At 37.4% G+C, this 19,245-nt stretch overlaps 1 protein-coding gene across 5 annotated transcripts in view; it reads left to right on the forward strand.

The window, feature by feature from the left end:
• Nucleotides 1-19,245, forward strand: part of BLTP3B (bridge-like lipid transfer protein family member 3B) — a 105,787-nt gene that overhangs the window by 4,182 nt on the left and 82,360 nt on the right. The window contains exon 1 of one of the 5 annotated variants that reach the window (XM_079938128.1): nucleotides 5,194-5,313. The exons of 3 other annotated variants lie outside the window; for them this stretch is intronic. The gene's annotated coding sequence lies outside the window, so the exon portion shown is untranslated. Of the gene's footprint in view, nucleotides 1-5,193; nucleotides 5,314-15,235; nucleotides 15,376-19,245 lie in introns of those variants that run through there. One more of the 5 variants, XM_079938127.1, reaches the window with a different exon arrangement.

The following is a 19,245-nucleotide window of genomic DNA, read 5'->3' on the forward strand; positions in this document are numbered from 1 at the left end:
GGCTGCTCTGTGCATTGTAGGATGTTTAGCAGCATCTCTGGTCTCTACCCACTAGATGCCAATAGCACTCCCACAGTCTTGACAATGAAAAAATGTCTCCAGACGCTGCCAAATGTCCCCTGGAAGGCAAAATTGCTCCTGGTTGAGAACCACTGCTTTAGGGTGCTGTCCCATCTCTCATAACTCCCAATCTGATCTCCTGTCAAGTTTCAGATTCCTGGGAGAGAAAATGTTTGGCCCAGTTCTGTTTATCTATGGATCAATTAACAATGGCAAAGGGTTATAGAGCAAAAATATGGTCATGGGGAGAACTATTTTGAGTCAGGCTTTGCTGCTCCATTTGGTGTCTTTAATAGGCACTGAACTTAATTAGATTTCAGAGGGCCTCATTTGCTATGTTAAGGAAATTGAAATTGAACTTCATCCCAGGAGGTGACTGCTAATAAAGAGTTCCTGACAAAAGAGGGACATGATCACTAAAGGTGCATGGTTATCAGTTTGGTTTGGAGTCCAGGGTTCAGGAGCAGTTGTCTGGGGTGGAAACATAGAGTCTCTAGAGGGGCTCTGATTAACTTAAGTAGAAAAGTAATGTAGAAGGATATCAGTGTACCACAGAGGTTATGGGAAGGTTAGAGAAACAGACTTGGGAAGGGCTTGGATACAGGTCAGCTCCAAGGATCTAGGTAAGAGAAACTACTTGACAGTCTCAACAAGACATGCTCCCTAAATAAAGGGGAAGGAACAAGTAGAAAGGGAGGGTGGCCTGAGAAGATTGTTAAATATTTGGAATATTTGTTAAGGAGATTAGGAAGGGTTGAGGGCTTGCATGATCTTGTGACTGAATGGCAAAGTGAAGTGAGTTTCCAGTGCTTCACAGTGTATTGATTGGGATGGCTTAGGCTGTATAAGGCTAGAAGGGGGGTGGGGCAGCTGATGATAGCCTGGGGAGAAAAGGAAAAAACCCTCAAAAGATTGGAAATTTTATCTACTAGAAGAGCAGTTGAGAAGAACAAATGAGAAAACTGGAAGGATTAGATGTTTTGTCTGAAAGTGTCATATATGTTAAAGTTTAAGATGTTAGGACGCGAGTTCGTGCTCCGGTCCGGGAAGATCCCACGTGCCGCGAAGCGTCTAGGCCCGTGAGCCATGGCCGCTGAGCCTGCGCTTCCGGAGACTGTGCTCCGCAACGGGAGAGGCCAGAACAGTGAGAGGCCCAGGTAATGCAAAAAAAAAAAAAAGATTTTAGAGTAAGCCTAGTTTAGGGCAAGGTATCAGAAAAGGCCATGGAAGTGCATTGCTGAAGAGAAGTTAAGGTGCATGTAATTGGAGATGAATACCACTGGGTCCATAATTCTTCTTGTATCAGACATTCTTAAAAAGAAATACAACATAGATTATTTAGACTGTTGGAAATTACTTTCTCAGGACTTCCCTGGTGGCGCAGTGGTTAAGAATCCGCCTGCCAATGCAGGGCACACGGGTCCGATCCCGGTCCGGCAACTAAGCCCGTGCGCCACAACTACTGAGATGGTGCCCTAGAGCCGGTGAGCCACAGCTACTGAGCCCACGTGCTGCAAGTACTGAAGCCCACGCGCCTAGAGCCCGTGCTCCTCAACAAGAGAAGCTACCGAAATGAGAAGCCTGCGCACCGCAATGAAGAGTAGCCCCCACTCGCCGCAACTAGAGAAAGCCCGTGCGCAGCAACGAAGACCCACTGCAGCCATAAATAAATAAATAAAATAAATATTTTTAAAATAAAAAGCTTTAAAAAAAAGAAATTATTTTCTCAAATTATAATTTCATATAATTATTGACAGGCAAATTATTTACATTTTTCACTTTAAAGTTCAATAAATAATTTTTGAGAGTTTATATGTACCAGGTTATTGAGAACTGGGCATTAGAGATACATGGTCTCAACTCTTGGAAAATTTCAGTGATTCCTATTCTGGCATAAGAAGCATGAATAGGATCACTAAATGTAACCTATTTCTAGAACTGTACTGCCATATCAAATTTGTGAGATTTGGTTTACTTGGATGAGGCAACTGGGAGAAGAATGAGTTAAATATTACCTTTTAGGATTATAAATAAATTTACTTTTATAATTTTGGGGATTTTTTGAAGTAATGTTTGGTTACTTAAATTGTATTGTTTTAAAAATAATCTCCAATAATGCTGATTTACTCCAATAATCCTGTATATACTAGTTGTTTATTTAGCAAATGTTTACTGAGTGCTACTTTGTACCAGGTACTGGTCCATAGTGCTGGGCAAAAATCCCTGCCCTCGATGGAGTTTACATTTTAATCAGAGAAGGCTGAGAGTAATTAAATGAATAAGTGAAGTACATTATATCAATTTGTGGTACGTGCTGTTGAAAAAAATAACACAGAAAGGGGATAGGAAGTGCAAGGAGGCGGGGACAGAGTTTGCAATTTTAAATCTAGTGATGGAGAAGGCTTAATTGAGAAGATGTTATTTGAGAAGAGACCTGAAAGTGGGGGTGGGAACAAATGCAAAGATCCAGAAGTGAAAGCTTACTTGTCATTTTTTGGCAAATATATCGAGGCCGCCGATATAGGTGAAGTGAGGTGAGTGGAGGAAGATGAGATCAAAGAGAAAACAAGGGCCAGATCTTGTGGGACCTTGTAGTGACTTTGGCTTTTACCCTGAGTGAGATTGGAAGCCACTGGAAGGCTTTGAGCCATTGATCACTGCAGCCAAGTGGGAAATAAATAATAGGAGGGCAAGGGCAGAAGAAGAGCCCAATGAAAAGTGATAACTATCCCGATGAGAAAAATATTGGCTTGGAGCTAGGTGGATGCAGTAGAGTTGTTGGGATACATAGGTTCTAGATGTGTTTTGAAGGCAGAGCCTCAGGATTTGCTGATAAGATGTGCATTGAGAAAGAGAACAGTTATGGATGACTTTGACATAAGCAACTGACAAGATGGAGTTGCTGTTAATTAAGCTGGAGAAGATATGGAGGAGGAGCAGGCTTTTGGAAGAAGATCGGGAGTTTGGCTCTGGATACATTAATTTGGATGCCTATTAAGTATCTTACTGGAGATCCCTTTTATTTGTAAGCTAATTTAGACTGCATCTCTTATAGTCGGGCAACAACAATGTCAGTGTTTTTTGTGTGTGGTTATCCTTTGGCTTATGCAATGGATAATTACAGAAAAGTGAATTGTGAGTTGAATTTTAGGGGGTGGATTTTTCCTTTTTTCTATTACGTACACTATGTAGAAGCATCTGAAATTGAGCAAGGTGCCCATTTCTTTCACATTAATTTACAACTATAACCAAGATATTGGTTCTTGGAAAAGTTACTTTTAGGAGATTGATTTGAAAACTTCAGGTGAAATGGAGATTGGATGCTTGGTCCATTGGATGTTGTAATATTATAATCCTATCAGAAGGTATTTGTTCCTGTCTCCTAGAAGGAGGTTATTAAAACATTGAGGTTTTTGACTTTCCCAAGGTTTAACAGGTAGTGTTGAGTGGTTAAGTCACTGATCCAGCACCCTTATAATTTGATTATTCTATACTACCTGTTCAGGCTGTTGTTCCCACCTAACAGTTTGCTTTTCTTTTAGTTTTTGGCATTTCCCTTATTACTCTTTTATGGTGTTTTATCATCCTCCTGCAATATCCCTTAGGAGATTCTTTTATTACTTGGGAATACTTTGACTTTGCAGTCCTTTGAAGCTTGGGAAACATAGTCTTTTGACTCAGCAATTCTTTAAAGTTGGGGAAGGACAATTTCTCCATTTATTTCTTTTTACTTGCGTAATTTTTTTGCTATATCACTTTTTTGCAATATTGCACTTTGCCTTAATACTGCAGTTTCCAGTCTAAACGTTTCCTTAGTAAGTTGATCTCTTATCAGTTTATATGTTTTAAAGTCTGCATATTATGTTACTTAGGATGAGTAATTTAATATTTATTAAATATTGGTATTTACAAGTTGGTATTAGCTCACATTGAACATAAGTTACAAGTGAAAGGCTTTATGACTGTTTCCACAAGTGAAATATAAGTAGTTATCATATCAAGACCAAGTTATTAAAACAAAATTAAGAGCTGAGCAAATTTGACTCAGGATATGGTAATTTATTGTTTGTTTGGGTTTTTTTTTCAGGCATTAGACTTACTATTGATCTGTCTCATAATTCACTGACTTATTTCGAGACTTCTCCCAGCCAAAGAGAATGTTGTGTGTAAATTTTGAATCTCTATATTAGTCTATCCTTTAAGACTTCATTTTAGGTATATGTATAATGTACTCTTTTTCTACCCAAAAATACCGTTAAGAGAGGAATCTCTGGCTCCTTTTTGCCACTGCTATCATAGCATCGTGTTGTTTTCCTCTACTGTTGTCTATTTATTAAAACAAAAGCTTCATGTTTATTAGTTCCATAGACTGTCATCTCTTTAAGGGTAGAATAACCCTGATAGGCTTTGAATTCTGAGTGCAGTAACTATGCTTATGTTATTCACCATTGTATCTTTAGCATCTGCCACAGTACTGTGGTACATAGTAGTTGTTTAGAAACATGAAAAGTTGATTTATATCCAAAAAGTTTAAATTAAAACTTTTTTTTAATACTTTAGTTCTCCAATTTACTTTTGAGTATATAGATGTAGTTTATTGCTGGATCTCTTGGTTTTGTGGGTTATTTTTCATAGGTAACTTTACTCTTTAGTATTCTCTATGAAATGAAATGAGGATTATAGTTTTAACTGGGCCTTACGGCAGTTAAAATTTTGACAATTTGTATTTATAGGTTGCTTGTCTTTTAGAGTGCTTGTGCTAATTGGTTTCATTTAATGTTGAATTGTACAGTTCAGTCTTTGTATAACTTTTGTACAATATAGCTATCTCATTTTTGTTAAATATTATTTTTAATATAAAAATTTTAAAATACTGATTTAATAGAGTAGTAGTGCTACCAGTGGTAGAGAGAATGAAGAAAATCATAAATGATTAATTTATCTTAGAATTTAAGCAGCATTTGCCTTTAGTTAATCCAGTGTGAAATACAACTGTATTTTCTTTAAAGTGCATCAGAGCTAAATATTTTTATCATATCATTCCTTTCCTCTTCCTTCCCTTAAACTTGCTCCCTTCTGTGTCCCCTGTGTACCCATTCCCTGCAGCGATCCCTGCTGGCTGTGGTGGAGATTGGTGTGCTGTGAATTTCATAATCACCCAAATGAGTACCAGAGGAGTCTAAGAAACCCTGGCAACTGACTACTTGCTTTCACCACGAGTAGGGACCTTTTGTCTGAATTTCCTGCCCTCAGGTAATTCTTCTATTCCCCATTTTTTTTTTCTTTCTGTAGATGCAAGCACTTACTATGCCCCACATAAAGATACTTTGAGAATATTTTCTGATTCTTCTTCTTTTTGTCAGGCACCGACTTCATGTTTGTTTGGTTTTTTTTTCTTTTTTTTCTTTTTTACCATGTAGCTACAGGCTCATGCAATTCTCTTAGAATGTCTTCTAGTATATAAGGTTTGGCAATGCACTTAAAGCTATAACCAGTTCTTTCTGATGTTGCATGAGTGAGTTTTAAAACTTATAGTCAGCTATTTGAAAATAGTAATTAGCATTATCTACTCTTTAATGGGTTAGGCATCATAGTCTAATTTAATTAATGAAGTATGAAGGCTCTTTTGATAATGAGGATGTTTTGATCAATTCACTGAAGGACTTAAAGAGTTTATTTTGTGTACTTAATGTTAAGTATAATATTTTTTAAATTAATTAATTAATTAATTTTTGGCTGTGTTGGGTCTTCATTGCTGCACACGGGCTTTCTCTAGTTGCGGCGAGTGGGGGCTACTCTTCGTTGTGGTGCCCTGGCTTCTTTTTGCCGTGGCTTCTCTTGTTGCCAAGCACAGCTCTAGGCGCTCAGGCTTCAGTAGTTGTGGCACGCGGGCTCAGTAGTTGTGGCTCGGGGGCTCTAGAGGGCAAGCTCAGTAGTTGTGGCGCACGGGCTTAGTTGCTCCCTGGCATGTGGGATCTTCCCGGACCAGGGCTCGAACCCGTTTCCCCTGCATTGGCAGACGGATTCTTAACCACTGCGCCACCAGGGAAGCCCTATGCGCTCTCTTTTTTTTCTATTATTACATTTTTTATTGAAAAAAAATTCACGTAACATAAAATTCACCATTTAACCATTTTAAGGTGTTTCTTTAGTAAATTCATGATGTGATGCAACCTTCATTCCTAATTCTAAACCAGCACTGACTTTTCAGGTTATTGCTCCTGAACGGGTGTGGTGCTCCTGACACCTAATGGGCAGGGGCCAGAAATGCTGCTAAAGTCCCAGAAGAGAGAATTAATTTTCTGTCTCCTAAGTGTTGAGGCTGAGAGACCCCACTCTACACCATTAGAGCACCACATCAAATCCAAGGAAATAAACAGTCAGTCGTGTCATCCCTACTGGTCTCAAGAATGTCTTTACAGCATTTTTATTTCAGTTCAGGAGGCAAGGTTCACATGTTTGGTTGTTAGGTCTTTTTAGTGTCTTTTAATATAGAGGAGTATTCTCTGCCCCACACTCAGACTTTCTGTCTGATTACTTTTTGTAAGCGTTCAGGCCAGTTTTGGCACTGCATTCTCTTTCCATATTTTATTATTACCTTTATTTATTGAAGTGTAGTTGATTTACAGGGTTGTTCCAATCTCTGCTGTACAGCAGAATGACTGTTTTACACATATAGACATTCTTTTTTTTAATTTTTAAATTTAATTTTATTTATTTTTTGTACATCAGGTTCTTATTAGTTATCTATTTTACACACATCAGTGTATACATGTCAATCCCAATCTCCCAATTCATCTCAACCCCCCCACCTGCCACCCCGCCTCTTTCCCCCCTTGGTGTCCATACGTTTGTTCTCTACATCTGTGTCTCAATTTCTGCCCTGCAAACCGGTTCATCTGTACCATTTTTCTAGATTCCACATACATGCGTTAATATACGATATTTGTTTTCCCCTTTCTGACTTACTTCACATTGTATGACAGTCTCTGAATCCATCCACTTCTCTACAAATGACCCAATTTCATTCCTTTTTATGGCTGAGTAATATTCCATTACATATTCCATATGTACCATATCTTCTTTATCCATTTGCCTGTCATTGGGCATTTAGGTTGCTTCCATGACCTGGCTATTGTAAATAGAGCTGCAATGAACATTGTGGCACATGGCTGTTTTAAATTATGGTTTTCTCAGGGTATATGCCCAGTAGTGGGATTGCTGGGTGGTATGGTAGTTCTATTTTTAGTTTTCTAAGGAACCTCCATACTGTTCTCCATAGTGGCTATATCAATTTACATTCCCACCAACAGTGCAAGAGGGTTCCCTTTTCTCCACACCCTCTCCAGCATTTATTGTTTGTAGATTTTCTGATGATGCCCATTCTAACTGGTGTGAGGTGATACCTCATTGTAGTTTTGATTTGCATTTCTCTAATGATTAGTGATGTTGAGCATCCTTTCATGTGTTTGTTGGCAATCTGTATATCTTCTTTGGAGAAATGTCTATTTAGGTCTTCTGCCCATTTTTGGATTGGGTTGTTTGTTTTTTTAATATTGAGTTGCATGAGCTCTTTATATATTTTGGAGATTAATCCTTTGTCAGTTGCCTCGTTAGCAAATATTTTCTCCCATTCTGAGGGTTGTCTTTTGTCTTGTTTGTAGTTTCCTTTGCTTTGCAAAAGCTTTTAAGTTTCATTAGGACCCATTTGTTTATTTTTGTTTTTATTTCCATTACTCTAGGAGGTAGATAAAAACAAATCTTGCTGTGTTTTATGTCAAAGAGTGTTCTTCCTATGTTTTCCACTAAGAGTTTTATAGTGTCCGGTCTTACATTTAGGTCTCTAATCCATTTTGAGTTTATTTTTGAGTATGGTGTTAGGGAGTGTTCTAATTTCATTCTTTTACATGTAGCTGTCCAGTTTTCCCAGCACCACTTATTGAAGAGGCTGTCTTTTCTCCATTGTATACCCTTGCCTCCTTTGTCATAGATTAGTTGACCATAGGTGCGTGGGTTTATCTCTTTCTGTCCTGTTCCATTGTTCTATATTTCTGTTTTTGTGCCAGTACCATACTGTCTTGATTACTGTAGCTTGTAGTATAGTCTGAAGTCCAGGAGCCTGACTCCTCGAGCTCCATTTTACTTTCTCAAGATTGCTTTGGCTATTCAGGGTCTTTTGTGTTTCCATACAAATTGTGACTTTTTTGTTCTAGTTCTGTGAAAAATGTCATTGGTAGTTTCTTAGGGCTTGCATTGAATCTATACATTGCTTTGGGTAGTATAGTCATTTTCACAATATTGATTCTTCCAATCCAAGAACATGGTATATCTCTCCATCTGGTGGTATCATCTTTAATTTCTTTCATCAGTGTCTTATAGTTGTCTGCATACAGGTCTTTTGTCTCCCTATGAAGGTTTATTCCTAGGTATTTTATTCTTTTTGTTGCAATGGTAAATGGAAGTGTTTCCTTAATTTCTCGTTCAGATTTTTCATCATTAGTGTATAGGAATGCAAGAGATTTCTGTGCATTAATTTTGTATCCTGCTACTTTACCAAATTCATTGATTAGCTCTAGTAGTTTTCTGGTGGCATCTTTAGGATTCTCTATGTATAGTATTATGTCATCTGCAAACAGTGACAGTTTTACTTCTTCTTTTCCAATTTGTATTTCTTTTGTTTCTTTTTCTTCTCTGATTGCTGTGGCTAGGACTTCCAAAACTATGTTGAATAAGTGGTGAGAGTGGACATCCTTGTCTTGTTCTTGATCTTAGAGGAAATGTTTTCAGTTTTTCACCATTGAGAATGATGTTGGCTGTGGGTTTATTGTATATGGCCTTTATTATGTTGAGGTAGTTTCCCTCTATGCCCACTTCCTGGAGAGTTTTTATCATAAATGGGTGTTGAATTTTGTCAAAAGCTTTTTCAGCGTCTATTGAGATGATCATATGGTTTTTCTTCTTCAATTTGTTAATATGGTGTATCACATTGATTGATTTGTGTATATTGAAGAATCCTTGCATCGCTGGGATAAATCTCACTTGATCATGGTGTATCTTCCTTTTTGTGTGTGTGTGTGTGTTACGCGGGCCTCTCACTGTTGTGGCCTCTCCCGTTGCGGAGCACAGCCTCCAGACGCGCAGGTTCAGCGGCCATGGCTCACGGGCCCAGCCGCTCTGTGGCATGTGGGATCTTCCTGGACCGGGGCACGAGCCCGCCTCCCCTGCATCGGCAGGCAAACTTTCAACCCTTGCGCCACCAGGGAAGCCCGGTGTATGTTCCTTTTAATGTGTTGTTGGATTCTGTTTGCTAGTATTTTGTTGATGATTTTTACATCTATATTCATCAGTGATATTGGTCTGTAATTTTCTCTTTTGGTAATATCTTTGTCTGGTTTTGGTTTCAGGGTGATGGTGGCCTCATAGAATGAGTTTCAGAGTGTTCCTTACTCTGCAATTTTTTTGGAAGAGTTTGAGAGGGATGGGTGTTAACTCTTCTCTAAATGTTTGTTAGAATTCACCTGTGAAGCCATCTGGTCCTGACGTTTGTTTGTTGGAAGATTTTTAATCACAGTTCCAAATTCATTACTTGTGATTGGTCTGTTCATATTTTCTATTTCTTCCTGGTTCAGTCTTGGAAGGTTATACCTTTCTAAGAATTTGTCCATTTCTTCTAGGTTGTCCATTTTATTGGCATAGAGTTGCTTGTAGTAGTCTCTTAGGATGCTTTGTATTTCTGCAGTGTCTGTTGTAACTTCTCCTTTTTCATTTCTAATTTTATTGATTTAAGTCCTCTCCCTCTTTTTCTTGATGAGTCTGGCTAATGGCTTATCAATTTTGTTTATCTTCTCAAAGAACCAGGTTTTAGTTTTATTGATCTTTGCTACTGTTTTCTTTGTTTCTATTTCATTTGTTTCTGCTCTGATCTTTATGATTTCTTTCCTTTTACTAACTTTGGGTTTTGTTTGTTCTTCTTTCTCTAGTTCCTGTAGGGATAAGGTTAGATTGTTTATTTGAGATTTTTCTTGTTTCTTGAGGTAGGCTTGTATAGCTATAAATTTCCCTCTTAGAACTGCTTTCACTGCATCACATAGGTTTTGGATTGTCGTGTTTTCACTGTAATTTGTCTCTAGGTATTTTTTGATTTCCTCTTTGATTTTTTCAGTGATCTCTTGGTTTTTTAGTAACGTATTCTTTAGCCTCCATGTGTTTGTGTTTTTTACGTTTTTTTCCCTGTAATTCATTTCTAATCTCATAGCATTGTGATGGAAAAGATGCTTGATATGATTTCAATTTTCTTAAATTTACCAAGGCTTGATATGTGACCCAAGATGTGATCTGTCCTGGGGCATGTTCTGTGTGCACTTGAGAAGAATGTGTAATCTGTTTTGGGATGGAATGTCTTATAAATATCAATCAATTAAATCTATCTGGTGTATTGTGTCATTGAAAGCTTGTGTTTCCTTATTAAGTTTCATTTTGGATGATCTGTCCATTGGTATAAGTGAGGTGTTAAAGTCCCCCAGTATTATTGTGTTACTGTCGATTCCCTCTTTTATAATTATTAGCAGTTGCCTTATGTTTTTAGGTGCTCCTATGTTGGGTGCATATATATTTATAATTGTTATAACTTCTTCTTGGATTGATCCCTTGATCATTATGTAGTGTCCTCCTTGTCTCTTGTAACACTCTTTATTTTAAAGTCTATTTTATCTAATATGAATATTGCTACTCCAGCTTTCTTTTGATTTCCAATTGCATGGAATATCTTTTTCCATTGCCTCACTTTCAGTCTGTATGTGTCCCTAGGTCTGAAGTGGGTCTCTTGTAGACAGCATATACATGGGTCTTGTTTTTGTATCCATTCAGCGAGCCTGTGTCTTTTGGTTGGAGCATTTAATCCATTCACGTTTAAGGTAATTATCGATATGTATGTTCCTATTACCATTTCTTAATTGTTATGGGTTTGTTTTTCTAGGCCCTTTTCTTCTCTTATGTTTCCCACTTAGAGAAGTTCCTTTAGCATTTGTTGTAGAGCTGGTTTGGTGGTGCTGAATTCTCTTAGTTTTTGCTTGTCTGTAACGCTTTTGATTTCTCCATCGAATCTGAATGAGATCCTTGCTGGATAGAGTAACCTTGATTTTAGATTCTTCCCTTTCATCACTTTAAATATATCTTGCCTCCCTTCTGGCTTGTAGAGTTTCTGCTGAGAAATCAGCTGTTAACCTTATGGGAATTCCTTTGTGTGTTATTTTTCATTTTTCCCTTGTTGCTTTCAGTAATTTTTCTTTGTCTTCAATTTTTGTCAATTTGATTACTATGTGTCTTAGCATGTTTCTCCCTGGGTTTATCCTGCCTGGGACTCTGCACTTCCTGGACTTCGGTGGCTATTTCCTTTCCCATGTTAGGGAAGTTTTTGACTATAATCTCTTCAGATATTTTCTCGGTCCTTTCTCTCTCTCTTCTCCTTCTGGGACCCCTTTAATGCGAATGTTGTTGCGTTTAATGCTGTCCCAGAGGTCTCTTAGGCTGTCTTCATTTCTTTTCATTCTTTTTTCTTTATTGTGTTCTGCAGCAGTGAATTCTACCATTCTGTCTTCCAGGTCACTTATCTGTTCTTCTGCCTCAGTTATTCTGCTATTGATTCCTTCTAGTGTAGTTTTCATTTCAGTTATTGTGTTGTTCATCTCTATTCTTTAATTTTCCTAGGTCTTTGTTAAACATTTCTTGCATTTTCTTGATCTTTGCCTCCATTCTTTTTCTGAGGTCCTGGATGGTCTTCACTCTCGTTATTCTGAAATGTTTTTCTGGAAGTTTGCCTATCTCCACTTCATTTAGTTGTTTTTCTGGGGTTTTATCTTGTTCCTTCATCTGGTACCAAGTTCTCTCCCTTTTCATTTTCTATCTTTCTGTGAATGTGGTTTTACTTCCACAGGCTGCAGAATTGTAGTTCTTCCTTCTGCTGTCTGCCCTCTGGTGGATGAGGCTACCTAAGTGACTTGTGCAAGCTTCCTGATGGTAGGGACCCGTGGTGGGCAGAGCTGGGTGTTGCTCTGGTGGGCAGAGCTCAGTAAAACTTTAATCCGGTTGTCTGCTGATGGGTGGGGTTGGTTCCCTCCCTGTTGGTTGGTTGGCGTGAGGTGACCCAGCACTGGAGCCTTCCTGGCTCTTTGGAGTCTCTGTTTCCCCCAGTCCTGTCAAAGTCCTGCAATCAAATCCTGCTAGCCTTCAAAGTCTGATCTCTAGGTATTCCTGCCCCTGTTGGTGGACCCCCAGGTTGGGAAGTCTGACATGGGGCTCAGAACCTTCAGTCCAGTGGGTGGACTTCTGTGGCATAAGTGTTCTCCAGTTTGTGAGTCACCCACTCAGCAATTATGGGATTTGATTTTATTGTGATTGTGCCCCTCCTACCGTTGCGGCTTCTCCTTTGTTTTTGAATGTGGGGTATCTTTTTTGGTGAGTTCCAGTGTCTTCCTGTCGATGATTGTTCGGCAGTCAGTTATGATTCCAGTGCTTTCACACGAGGGAGTGCTATGCATTCTCTCTTATTGCTAAGTATATTCCATTGTGTATGTTCCACAACTTCTTTATCCATTTAACTGTTGATGGTCATTTGGGTTGTTTCTAGTTTGGGGCTGTTATAAATAAAGCTGCTATGAACATTCATGTATAAGTCTTTGTGAGGACACATGCTTTTCATTTCTCTTCAATAAATATGTAGGAGTAGAATGGTTGAGTTATATGTGGGTGCATATATAACTTTTTTTCTTTTTTTTTTTTTTGGCTGCACCACTCAGCTTGCAGGATCTTAGTTCCCTGACCCAGGATTGAACCCGTGCCCTGGCAGTGAAAGTGCCAAGTCCACTGGACTGCCAGAGAATTCCTGACATGTATAAATTAAAAAAATTTTTTTGGCCACACCTCGTGGCTTGTGGGATCTTAGTTCCCAGACCAGGGATTGAAACCCAGCCCTCAGCAGTGAGAGCATGGAGTCCTAACCACTGGACTTCCAGGGAATTCTCTGCAACATATATAACTTTTTTAAGAAGCTGCTTTACAGCTTTCCAAAGTGGTTCTGGGGTGTATGTTTCATATTCTCACCAGCAAGCATATGAGAGTTCCACTTGCTCCGTATCTTCACCAACGCTCAGTATAGTCAGTCTTTTTAATTTTACCTGTTTTAGTGGGTAAGTAGTGGTATCTGACTGTGTTTTTTTATTTTTCTTTTTGCGGTATGCGGGCCTCCCGCTGCTGCGGCCTCTCCCGTTGCAGAGCACAGGCTCCGGACGCACAGGCTCAGCGGCCATGGCTCACGGGCCCAGCTGCTCCGCGGCACACGGGACCCTCCCGGACTGGGGCACGAACCCATGCCCCCTGCATCGGCAGGCGGACCCCCAACCACTGCGCCACCAGGGAAGCCGCTGACTGTGGTTTTTAATTTGCAGTTTCCTATTGACTGGTGATGTTGTGAATCTTTCAGTGTGCTTATCCACCACCCGTATGCCCTCTTTGGTTTGAGGGTCTGTTTAAATTTTTTGCGTATTTTATTAATGGGATGTCTTATTTTTGAGTTGTAAGAGTTCTTTATATATTGTAGATACAAGTCCTTTTCCAGACATATGTTTTGTAAATATTTTCTGCCAGTCTGTGGCTTGTTCTTTAGAAAGTGTCTTTTAAAATTTTTTTTAATATTTATTTATTTATTTATTTATTTATGTCTGCGACGGGTCTTAGTTGAAGCATGCAGGAGATTTTGTTGTGGCATGTGGGCTCTTCATTGCAGCGCACGGGCCTCTCTCTAGTTGTGGTTCATGGGCTCAGTAGTCATGGTGTGCAGGCTCTGTGGTTGTGGCGCGCAGGCTTAGTTGCCCCATGGCATGTGGGATATTACTTCCCCTACCAGGGATTGAATCTGTGTCCCCTGCACTGGAAGGCAGATTGTTAACCACTGGACCACCAGGGAAGTCCCAGAAACAGTGTCTTTTGATGCACAGAGTTTTTAATTTTGATAAAGTATAACATTGATTTTTTTCTGTTTTGATTTGTGAATTTTTTGTTGTGCTATAGAAATCTTTGCCAAGCTCAAAGTCACCAAGATTTTCTCCTGTATTTTCTTACTGAAGTTTTGTAGTTTCTGTTCTTAGGTTTTAGTCTGTGATCCATTTAGAGTTAATTTGTTATTTGTGATGTGAGGTAAGTGTCAAGGTTCTTTTTTTTTTTCTCTTTGCATATGGCTATACAATTGCTGTAACACAATTTATTGAAAATATCATCTTTTTCTCATTGAATTGATTTTGCACCTTTGTTGAAAATCAGCTAACTATAAACTTGGGTCTATTTCAGGACTCTCTTTTGTTCCATTGATTATTTGCCTATCTTTACACCAATATCAGACTGTTGATTACTGTAGCTTTTAAGTAAGTCTTGAAATTGGTGGTACAGGCCTCCAACTCGATTAATCTTTGTCAGAGTTATTTTGACATTCCAGGTCTTTTGCATTTTCATATAAATTTTAGAATCAGCCTGTCGTTCCTACCAAAAAGCCTGCTAGATATTTGCTTGGGAACTATAAATCTGGGGAGAATTGACATCTTAACAATACTGTCTTCTGTCTATTACATGTTTTATTTCTCCATTTTATTTTGTCTTGTTTAATTTCTCTCAGCAATATTTTATAGTTTTCAGTATGTCTTATACACCCTTTGTCAGATTTATCCCTAAAAATTTCAAACTTGTTATACTAATGTAAACAGTACTTGAAAATTTTCAATTTCCGATTGTTTGTTGCTAGTATATAGAAACACAATCAGCACTTTTATTGCAGTAACTTTTTATTGAGGTAAACCTTCCATATGCAGCTCAATGATTTTTAAATAAGATTTTTATTTTAGAATACTTTTAGATTTGTAGAAAAGTTGTAAAGATAGTACAGAGAGTTTTCATACATCCCATATTCCATCTCCTGTATTATTAACATCTTACATTAGTATGGTACATTTATTGCAATTAGTGAATCAATATTTATAAATTATTATTTACTATAGCACATATTTTATTCAAATTTCCTTAGCTTTTTACCTAATGTCCTTTTTCTGTTCCAGGAACCCATTGTGAATACCACATTATATATAGTCATCATTTCTTTTTAGGCTCCTCCTAGCTGTGACAGTTTCTCAGACTTTCCTTGTGTTTGATGACCTTGAGAGTTTTGAGTAGTATTGGTCAGATATTTTGTTCAGTGTCTCTCAAACAGGATTTGTATAATCTTTTTCTCTTAATTTGAATAGGTTATGGGTTTTTGGCAAGAAGACCCCAAAGGTAAAGTGGCATTTTTATTGTCATATCAAGGGTACATATTATCAGCATATTTTATCATTATTATTTTTATTCCAGTTTTATTGAGATATAATTGTGCTGTATAAGCACTGTATAAGTTTAAGGTGTATAGAATAATAATTTGACTTACATACATCATGAAATGGTTACCACAATAGTGGTAATAGTGGACATCCATTATATTATATGCATATAAAATGAAAGAAATGAAAAAAATATTTTTTCTTTGTGATGAGAACTCTTAGGATTTACTCTCTTATCACCTTTCATATATAACATACAACAGTGTTAATTATATTTATCATGTTGTAAATTGCATTCATAGTGTTATTTATCTTATAAATGGAGGTTTGTACCTTTTGACTGCGTTCATCCAATTCCCCCTCCCTCCACCCTCTGGTAACCACAAATCTGGTCTCTTTTCTGTGAGTTTGTTTGTTTTTGAAGTATAATTGACCTACAGCACTATGTTAGTTCCTGTTACACAACATAATGATTCAATATTTTTATATATTTCAAAATGATCACCACAATAAGTCTAGTTAACCATCTGTCCCCATGCAATATTACATAATTATTGACTATATTCCCCACACTGTATATTTCATACCCATGACTCATTTATTTTGCAAATGGAAGTTTGTACCGCTTAATCTCCCTCACCTATTTTTCTTCTTCCTTACCCCTCTCCCCTCTGGCAACCACCTGTTTATTCTCAGTATCTGTCTTACGGCTGAGTAATTTTCCATTGATGAGCAGGTAGGTTGCTTCCATATCTTGGCTATTGTAAATAACGCTGCAATGAACATAGGGGTGCATGTATCTTTTATAATTAGTGTTTCAGTTTTCTTTGGGTAAATACCCAGGAGTGGAATTGCTGGATTGTATGGTAGTTCTGTTTTTAATTTTTTTGAGGAGCCTCCCTACTGTTTTCCATTGCAGCTGCACCCATTTACATTCCCACCAGCAGTGCATGGGGGTTCCCTTTTCTACACATCCTTTCTAATACTTGTTATTTGTGGTCTTTCTGATAATAGCCATTCTTACAGGTATTAGGTGATATCTCATTGTGGTTTTGATTTGCACTTCCCTCATAATTAGTGATGCTGAGCATCCTTTCAGGTGCCTTCTGGCCATCTGTCTGCCTTCTTTGGGAGAATATCTATTCAGCTCTTCTGACCGGTTTTTAATTGGTTTTTGTTTTTTGATGTTGAGTTGTATGAGTTCTTTGTTTTCTGTTTTAACCCTTTGTTGGATATATCATTTACAGGTACCTTCTCTTGTTCAGTAGGTGGCCTTTTCATTTTGTTGATAGTTCCCTTCACTTTGTAAAAGCTTTTTAGTTTGATGTAGTCTCATTGTTTATTTTTGCTTTAGTTTCCCTTGCCTGAGGAGACATATCCAAAAAATATTACTAAGACCAATGTCAAAGAGCATACTGCCTATGTTTTCTTATAGAAGTTTTATTTATGGTTTCCGTTCTTACATTTAAGTCTTTATTAATCCATTTTAAATTTATTTTTGTGCATGGTGTGAGAAATTAGTACAGTTTGATTCTTTTGCATGCAGCTGTCCAGTTTTACCAACATCATTTATTGAAGAGGCTGTCTTTTCCCCATTGTATATTCTTGTCTCCTTTGTTGTAGATGAATTGCCCATGTAAGTGTGGGTTCATTCCTGGACTCTGTTCCATTGATCTATGTGTCTGTGTTTGTGCCAATACTGTACTGTTTTGATTACTGTAGCTTTGTAGTATAGTTTGAAATCAGGGAGTGTGATACCTCCAACTTCGTTCTTCTTTCTTAAGATTGTTTTGGCTCTTTGGAGCCTTTTGTGTTTTCTTACAGATTTTAAAATTATTTGTTCTAGTTCTGTGAAAAATGCCATTGGTAATTTGATAGGGATTGCATTGAATCTGTAGATTACCTTGGGTAGTATGGTCATTTCAACAATATTGATTCTTCCAATCCAAGAACACAGTATATCTTTCCATCTGTTTGTGTTGTCTTCAGTTTCTTTCAGCATTGTCTTTTAGTTTTTGGAGGACAAATCTTTTGCCTTCTTAGGTAGGTTTATTTCTAAGTATTTTATTCTTTTTTATGTGATGGTAAATGGGATTGTTTCCTTAATTTCTCTTTCTGATATATGTGTATAGAAATGCAGTAAATTTCTGTATATTATTTTGTATCCTGCAACTTTACTGAATCCATCAATGAGTTCTAGTATTTTTTTCTTGGTGTCTTTAGGATTTTTTTATGTATAGTATCATGTCATTTGCAAACTGACAGTTTTACTTCCTCCTCTCCAATTTTATTCCTTTTATTTGTTTTCTCTTGTCTGATTGCTGTGGCTAGGACTTCCAATACTGTGTTGAATAAAAGTGGGGAGAGTGGGCATCCTTGTGTTGTTCCTGATCTTAGAGGAAATACTTTCAGCTTTTCACCATTGAGTATGATGTTAGCTGTGGGTTTGTCATATTTGGCCTTTATTATGTTGAGGTCTGTTCCATCTATACCCACTTCGTTGAGAGTTTTTATCATAAACACATGTTGAATTTTATCAAAAGCTTTTCCTTTATCTGTTGAGATGATCTTATGATTTTATTCTTTGGTTTGTTAATATGGTTTATCACATTGATTGATTTGTGGATTTTTGAGCCATTCTTGCATCCCTGGGACAGGTCCCACTCAATCATGATGTGTGATACATTTAATGTATTGTTGAACTTGGTCTGCTAATATTTTCTTGAGGATTTTTGCATCTATGTTCATCAGTGATATTGGCCTGGAATTTTCTTTTTTCTTTTTTTTTTGTGGTATCTTTGTCTGGTTTTTGTATCAGGGTGATGCTGGCCTTGTAGAATGAGTTTGAAAGTATTTCTTCCTCTGCAATTTTTTGGAATAATTTGGAGGGATAGGTGTTAACTCTTCTCTAACTGTTTGGTAGAATTCACCTTTGAAGCCCTCTGGTTCTGGACTTCTGTTTGTTGGGAGTTTTTGAAATTACTTACTCAGTTTCACTATTGGTAATTGGTCTGTTCATATTTTCTATTTCTTCCTGATTCAGTCTTGGGAGATTGTACATTTCTAGGGATTTGTCCATTTCTTCTAGGTTGTCCATTTTATTGATGTACAATTGTTTGTAGTAATCTGTTATGATCTTTTGTATTTCTGTGGTGTCAGTTGTAATTTCTTTTTTATTTCTGATTTTATTGATTTGGGCCCTCTTTTTTTCCTTGAAGAGTCTGGCTAAAGGTTTATCAATTTTGTTTAAATTTTCAAATAACCAGCTCTTTGTTTCATTTATCTTTTCTGTTTTTTTGTCTCTATTTCATTTATTTCTGCTCTGATCTTTATAATTTCTTTCCTCTACTAACTTTGGGTTTTATTTGTTCTTCTTTTTCTAGTTTCTTTAGGTTGTTTATTTGTGATTTTCCTGTTTCCTGAGGTAAGCTTGTATAGCTGTAAACTTCCCTCTTATTACTGCTTTTGCTGAGTCCCATAGATTTTGGATCATTTTGTTTTCATTTGTCTCCAGGTTTTTTTTTTCAGTTTCCTTTTTGACTTCTTCAGTGATTCATTGGTGTTTAGAACATATTGTTTACCCTCCATGTTTGTGCTTTTTTTTTTCTTGTAGTTGATGTCTAGTCTCATAGCATTGTGGTTGGAAATAATGCTTGATATGTTTTCAGTCTTCTCAAATTTAATGAACTTGTTTTGTAGTCTATCATGTGATCTGTCCTGAAGAATGTTCCATGTGCACTTGAAAAGAATATGCATTCTGCTGCTTTCAGTTGGAATGCTCTCTAAATATCAATCAAGTTCACTTGGTCTAATGTGTCATTTAACAACA

The sequence above is a fragment of the Stenella coeruleoalba genome, assembly GCF_951394435.1.
Source record: "Stenella coeruleoalba genome assembly, chromosome: 11".
Taxonomy (NCBI): Eukaryota; Metazoa; Chordata; class Mammalia; order Artiodactyla; family Delphinidae; genus Stenella; species Stenella coeruleoalba.